The sequence below is a fragment of the Lepisma saccharinum genome, chromosome 1 (assembly GCF_977018435.1).
Source record: "Lepisma saccharinum chromosome 1, izLepSacc3.1, whole genome shotgun sequence".
Lineage (NCBI taxonomy): Eukaryota > Metazoa > Arthropoda > Insecta > Zygentoma > Lepismatidae > Lepisma > Lepisma saccharinum.
In genome coordinates, this window is record NC_139229.1 from 215,912,689 (window position 1) to 215,921,301 (window position 8,613).

Here is an 8,613-nt window from a genome sequence, read left to right on the forward strand (position 1 = left end):
TGCGAAATTGCTTTAATAATATTAAATTGTCTCGTTTCACAATCTATATTTTGGCTATATCAGCATATAATATGTTAGAAAAATCTTCACCTTACTCTTTTTATGTAAGCTATGTAGAGTATAATAAAAAGAATAAAACTAATCTCAGTGACGCAACAATCTTTTGTAAACTAGGTCTATATGACGACTTTTCATTGGATGGTGCGTGCTCAGTGCATGGAGACTGTCATGACCTCTATTAACCAACTTTCTAAACCGGATACCGCAATATTTCTTTTTGTCCTTACGATGCTCGATCAACACGAAAATCCCACCCTCCCTCCGAGGACCAAATCCGTGACGACCAGATGCTGGCACCAAAAGTATAAGTAAGCGCTCTAATCCGCGGGACACCCACTATGAATGAGACTAAATAAATATGCAAATGGCTATTTTTTTCTTCAATGAAATATACATGTAAAAGGGATAAAATAAGAATCTTGGATTATTAAACTACACATTTTACATAAAATTATATATTTTGGATTGCTGTCGAATTTTGACTACATCCACTTTATCCAAGTTTATCATATGATCTTTTTAAATAAGACTCTGGAGTACCTTTATGTATTATTTCGTCTTGAAAAAATCACGTATATCTAATTGTACCTGTCGACTGTGTGCCACATCACTGTGTATAGCCCGGCCCTATGGCCGAGTGGTTAGCACATCGTGCTGCGACGCCAAGGGTCCCGGGTTCGAATCCCGGTCGGGCTTGGTTGTTTGTGAATGTCCATTCATCAATTTCATCATTTCATCACTCATCCCCATCTTCGCAAATTAGCCAAGAGGCACAAAACGCGAAGTAAAATAAACTAAATCAATCAATCAATCAATCAATCAATCACTGTGTATATTACTGTACAGTCACTTACAACAAGAAAGCTATGCCTAGATCCTGAAACACTCACTTCTGTGAGGCGTTTGCGTGTTGCCTAACTTTAAGGCGATGAGTAAACTTGAGTAAAATGTTCGGGCATCTTCGTAGTGAGTATTTCTAGATCTAGGTGTCCCATTTTTATTGCTGACCACTGTACTTTAAGTATGCAATTGTGAAGACCGTGCGTGTACAGTATGTCGAGTATGTAACTATAGGTATCACATACTCAAGAGGTTGTTTTTATATGTGGTGGTGGTAAGTGTGTGGAAATTTACTTCTAGAGCTAACCAATCTCGAATCGGATAAGTAAAGCGTGCTATAAATAACGAAACTTTCTACAGTTACTTTTCCCGTTTTGCAAATATATTTCTGCTGTTGCGAGCGCAATCACGAAACCAAATCATTTTGTAAATATTTTTTCCTTTTTTTATCACTATTTATCCTCCCATCGTTTACAATACAGCGTTTTCCGTCGCGAGAGACCCGTTATAAGTGTCAATCGCAACGTATTGTGGGTTATTTCATGGGAAAGAAATCTGCAGATAGGGACAACGGGACAGTAAAATTGCTCTCATATAGAATCTTGGAAAGATTTCGTTCCCCTCTCGCTCTCAAACTATATGAACAACTTGAGTTGAGAATTTCCCGCTAGAGGTCCGATAGAAATCCCTCAAGGACTGTTCTAAGCTTCATGTCCGCCATTAATATCACTACGGATGGTTCATAGAAGTGTAATAAAAAGGTATTGCTTATGGTTGTTGTGGATGATGCCCCTGGGGACATTTCGGATCTGAATGAAGCCTGGGGAGCGAGCACTCCCCCTCCACAAACCTTGTTTCTCCCTCACCTCCTTTCGAAGTACTGTTATCACGTCCTTACCATCGAAGTTTATTCCTTGCTGACTCTGTTTTGAAATTGACATACGACGGTTCGACTGTATCTAGATTCGCGTTCAGTAACATACAAAAAGACGTTCCTTCACGCCGTATAAAGTAGATTGGTATGATGTTGAACTAATCTGTACCATTTTACTGTTTCAAAGGAATCGATGAATGCACGAATCTGAAAGAAATCTTTAAGATAATGATAATCGATCATATATATTTAGTATATGCTTTCTTGGTGGAAATTACATTTTTGGAAGAGAAAAAAGAAACGGTAAACTTGATACCGTTAACGTTTTTCACAAGTGTAGCTTACCTGAATCTTATTATTTTGTTTCAAAGTTTGCTTTTGTTTCTCTACAACTATCTAACAACGACTATTGCACGTTATTATTCTGTTCTGTACAAATATTCAACATTTGGTTTAATCTTTATTTTTGTACAATTCTATAACATTGTAGTTCGTTTTAATTTATTTTGAAGATTGTTAGAAATGTCAATTAAATATTATTCTCATTACCCATCGATTGCTCTATTTCTCAGAACTGCCCGATTTCATTTTTCTTAATTTCTAATAATCTGGATTTACGTTCATGACCTTTAATTTATACAGAATGTTAAATGGTATTCACAAAATCACTAGAAAATAATGATCGATTGAAAAACTATGATTTCCTACGTTTTATATACACTGATGTATAAATTCTTCTAATGGCAGAGTGTGTCAAATGTTAATTTAATTGCAAAAACTACTGTCAAATGTTAATTTAATTGCAAAAACTACTTCATTACTTTAACTGCACATGTTTATATTTTACTAACATTGGACTCAACTCAACTCAACAAAGATTTATTGGACTTACAGCTTTACAGATGGCTGTTTATGCCCAGCATACATTATAAGTACATAATAAACATTTTTAATATAAATTTTACACACAAAGTTCATAAACGCTCGTAAATACAATTTTATGTAACTACATTAAGTCAGTCAGTAACAGAAGTATATTATAATTTTATATCAGCTTTTCTCAAAAAAGCAAGTATAACATATCCAATTCTAATATCTGGAGCATACAACATTGAAGTCATATTATTAGGGAAAGGAACATTAATTTTTGACAATGTTTTGTATAAAGTCTTTCTTCCCTCTGAGTGAATTGGACATTCCAAAATAATATGATGAGCATCACCCCTTAAATCACCACAATCACAATTCGGAGATTTTAAAATGTGTATTTTAAATAAATGATGATATGTTCTCGCGTGACCACTTCTTAGTCTATTTATTAAAACAATTGCATTTCTTGAACCTTTACAATTATAAAACCAAGGTTTTTTCCTAGTGTAATCAACATAAGGACGATAACTTTCACCAACACTTTCTAATGCATTATTACACCATAAGTTCCATTCTTCAAAAATTTTCTTCTTAACCCTCGGCAGAAGATCTGTGTAATGCAATGGTAACTGGATTGTTTCATTCATCTGAGCAGCTTGTTTTGCATATCTGTCTGCTTGTTCATTTCCGTAAATATTAATGTGTGATTTTACCCACACATAATGAACTACCTTTCCATTGCTAATTAAGCTATTAGTTGCACGAATACAATTGATGACATATGGTGATATTTTAAATAAATTTTTATAATTAGATTGTATTGCTTGTAAAACACTTCGCGAATCAACCAGTATTAGAAATTTCTGTTCAGGAACTGTACCAATATAAATCAAAGCTTGATATACCGCATATATTTCTGCTGTAAATATGGATGCCTCCACTGGTAACCTAAACATTTTTGATATATTTCTTTCAGTATCATAAAGAGCTGCTCCTACTCCACTTTCAGTTTTAGACCCATCTGTATATATATGATAAAAGTCTTCCCAAGATTCTCTAAACTCAGCTGAATGATTATATTTCGGGATATATATATTTTGAATTGGTTGTGTGGGAAATTCTAACGAGTATACTGGCAATGTTCTTGCTATGAGTACTTGACTACATTCATGGTGATATTTACTAAATAGTTGTACCCAAAGGGTAGCTGATTTATCATTGGTTATTCCTGAATCATGCAGCTCTAAAAGATTTAATAAAACATCATTGAATGGATGCCATGGTGAATGTTGTATTTTAAATAACATTTTTATTGCAATTAACTTTATCCTCACAGAAACCGAACATTCTACTGACTCCATATATACCACTACATTAGGAGTACTGTTCATTAATCCCAAACATCTTTTTAGAATTTTTCGTTGCTGGACTTCTAGTGGAGAAAGTTTTGTTACTGGAAGATTACACAAGACCATTAATCCATAATCTAATACTGCTCGATAATAATTCTTATAAAACATAAGCATGCTGGTAGGATGTGCTCCCCATTTGGTATTCGCCATAGCTTTAAATAAATGAAATATTTTATCGGATCTATTTTTCATCATATTTATTTGATACTGCCATGATAATGATGCATCAAAGTATACACCTAGATATTTTACTTGTGAAACAATTGGAATTTGTAATCTCCTATGATTAATGTTGAAAATATTTTGAAGACCCTTATGTTTAAATACTACTATTTTGGACTTTTCTAAAGATATTGATAATTTCTTCTGTTTTAACCATTGGTTAAATTCTATTAATTTATCTTCAAACATTGAAAAATCTTTCAAGTGATTGTTTGAGTCTAAATATATACATACATAATCAGCATATTGTAGAAACTGAAATGGGGAATCTATTATTGTTTTAATATCTGATAAATAAACATTAAATAATAATGGGCTAAGAGGACTTCCCTGTGGTAGTCCCTGTCCAATATATATTGGACCTACCATTTCTGAACCAAAATGAAAATAAAGTTGTCTTTTAGATAACAATTTCCATGTCAATATGAGTATACAATGAGGCACTTTTAGTAATTGTAGTTGTCTCAATAGAACAGTAATATCTACGTTGTCATATGCACTTTGAATATCAATAAAGGCTGAAAGTACTGATTGTTTTTTGTTAATAACGCTATAAATATGAGAAGATAATGTTACTAATGCATCCTGGGTTCCATAACCTTTACGAAATCCCATTTGTCTGGGAGAAAATACCTTTTGACCTTCCATAAACCACTCTAATCTCTTTAATAAAAGCTTCTCAAAAATTTTTGCCAATACGGAACTAAGAGCTATTGGGCGATATGACTGACCCAACGAAGGGTTTTTTCCTGGTTTTAGAATTGGCATAATAATTTGAGAGGTCCATGCAACAGGAATTTTACCCGATAGGAATATTTGATTGTAAATTTTACATAAAATGCTTAGTGCATTCTGTGGAAGATTTCGTACCATAGAATACGTAATTCCATCAATGCCAGGAGCAGAATCTTTAGACCCTTGAAGAATTTCATGAATTTCATTTACAGTGATGGAGGATGTGAACCCCTTTGAGTATTTTGATGTAGATGAGAACGTGTAGAATATATTAGGAGGTTCGCAGGCTGATGTAAAGGGTGTAGGAATTACTTTATTAATAAAATCAGTTTTCCATTCAGTGGACAAAGGTAAAGTCCGACTTACATGTGCTTTTCTAAGTGATCTGAACTTGCGCCATATGACGTCTAATTTTGTTTTAGGGTTTATTTCTTCGCAATATTTTTGCCATGAAAATCTCTTAGCCTTTATATATACTTTTCTAGATTTTGCAGTAGCTCGTTTTAAATTTATCAAAGTTGCAGGTGAAGGAGCACTTACAAATTGTTTCAATGCTTGTATTCGCTTCCTTTTTGCTTGAAAACATTCTTCATTCCACCAATCTATTTTAGGAAAATTTCGATCATATTGCGGTTTCAGTCGCGGACAGGCATAATCCATAACTTGAGTTATTATATCCACAAATTTTTCATATTGTACAGTATATTGGTTTTGATATTCTTTAGCTGAAAATTTTAAGTCTAAAACTGAATTATATTTCATCCAATCTGCCCTCTTTACGCTCCACTTACGAATTGTTTTTTGTTTTATTAATTTTGGAAATTTTTGAGATGATGTTAGCGTGATGAAACATGGAAAATGATCACTAGTTCGTAAATCAAAGTCTATTTCCCATACAAATTCAAAACACTGATTATCAGATATTAAAGTTAGATCAATTGAGGACATATTGTTTCCATTTGGTGGTACATGTGTTGGAGATCCATCATTTATAACTGTCAAGTTATTATAATCCATCCAATCTTCAACTGTCTTTCCCAAAGTATCAATTCTGTGATCACCCCACAATGTATTATGACAATTAAAATCTCCTGTTATGATAAAGGGATGTTGAAAGCCAGACAAAAGAGAATTTAGATGAGAGCTCTGTATTTGTTGAGAAGTATAATGAGATGGAATATACAAACTAATAATATTATAAAGTAAGTTGTTTAACTGCATTTTTATACCGACCACTTCTACATTATATTTGGAAAATAAATCATGTGTTGAATTAAACTGAATTTGTTGAAATGGTACACTTTCATGAACAAAAATTCCCACACCCTTATTTCCCACATTATAATCATTTAATATAGTATGATAGTGAGCAATATGAATATTTTCTGATTTTAAACCCCATACCTCACTAACACAAATAATTAACGGGTGACACTCATCTATTAATTTAATTAATTGAAGTTTCCTCGCAGAAAAGGATCTTAAATTCCATTGTATTATTAATGGCAAGATTTTTCTTTGCTGGCAACACATTGTTGTTTTAAATTAGGGGGTGTCCCCGAAATCTTGTAAGTCTTGAATTAGTTTTAAAATTTGTACAGAAATTTCGTTACATTTTAATATTATTTTCCTAATATATAATAAATCATCACTCACTGAAATTGTTGTGGTTAGTTCTGCTATTAGATGTAGCAGATTTACTAGCGATTCTTTCTGAGAAGGACTCTCTGCTGTTGTCCTGCGTCCAATCGAATCTGATTTTCTCTCCTGTTCCTTAGAGGAACACGTCGTGCTCACAGGTTCACTTGAATTACCCACTGCTGATGATGTTGACGCAATTTGTGGATCCTTGTGTTTATTTTTGTCCTTTATCAAAACAGGTTTAATTGTTTTCCTCAATTGTGAAGCAGAATGCAGTCTAAAATTTTCCCCGTGTTGTTTTTTAAAACTTTCATAAGACCGGTCAGATTCTGGTGGCACTTTCTTCCAACAGAGGTTACTTAGATATGTGTCATTTCTTCTATTTTCCCAATCTGTAACAGAATTAAATCTGTTTGTAGTATAATTTTCTGATGTGCAAGGGCTTTCCTTGTTAATTGATTCCTTTCTTATCTCCAGCAATTTAGGAAAGTCTTTAGCAGAGGTCGCATATGTTCGCCGTTCATTTCGTGGATCAATTCCAAAAAGTACTTGTTTCTTTGCATCTTGATAGGAGATGTTGTTATAAGCAATCAGCCTTTGTATTTCTCTCTCTTGCTCCCATCTTACACAAGACTTATCGGTAGATAAGTGGTTTCCCTTGCAATTAATACATTTAGGACTGGCATTGCAGATTCCATGTTCCGCTTGACCGCATCTATAACACACGGGAGAGGATTTACACTGTGTTTGTGAGTGTGAGAAACGGAAACATTTCTTGCATAAAATCACAGATCTTACTTTTGGCTTCACTTCAAATATTTGTCTCCACAACTTCACTTCTTTTGGTAACTGTTGAGATTGGAATGTTACACTAATGAGTTTAGTAGGTTCTTGTCTTACTTCCCCATCCTCATTGAAAAAAGTTTTCTTCATCCTTATTACATCTATTATTGGAACTTCAGCTCTAATGTCTTCGATTATCTCGTCTACTGGGATGTCGGTAGGTACACCATATATTAATCCTTCTCTCACTAATAGACCTTTAGGAATTCTGGCTTCTAAATGGTATTTTTCCTTGATGAATTCATTTTTAGCAAATTTATTTGCATCATATGCTGTGCGAAATGACAATTTTGCCTGCTTCAAACCACTTTGTTTAACGAATTCAACATCAACCTTCTCCTTACACAAATTATAACCTAATTTTACCGTATTCAGGCTCTGTGATCCAGGTAATGTACTGTCCACCAACACGATATATGGGCCTTGATGTCCCTCATAATATAAAGACATATCATATGCCTCATTTTTATAATTAGCAACACCAACCTTTGTACTTGCACTTACTTTCGGATTTTTGGGGTTTTTCTCCACTTCAGGTTCCGTGCATTCTTCATTAGATCGACCTCTTTTGAAAGAAGTCTTATCACTAACTTCCATTTCCGCTAACTGTTCAGGTACAATCACATTCATATCACTCTGGATTGCTTGCATTAAATTTTCTTCATTAATCTTCACATCCTGAGCCATCTTGGGAAATCACAAGCGTTTTTATTTCGCTTTTCTCTTTCACATATCAAATGTAAAATGTATAGAGAGATTTAATCTTGTAACTCTAGAACTATTATTCTCAAATCAAACTTCAATTAATTAGATCTCAAACTAGAAAAACAAACAATTCAACACGCTATTCACACAGAATCCAAACGATACCACCATGAAAACTCCTTCATGATGCTGTCTTAAATAACTCACTACTAACATTGGAATCCATACAACAATGCTATATTTGACATTGAAAATAAGGTAAACTTGATACCATATCGTTACATAAAAATTATAACTTGTCACCAACAGCGAAATCTGTTGGTGACTAAACTTATTAAAAACGTTGCATTTGAAGTAATGGGGTTTAAAACTGATGTTGTGGTTCTAACAGTACTAAGAAAAACACTGAGA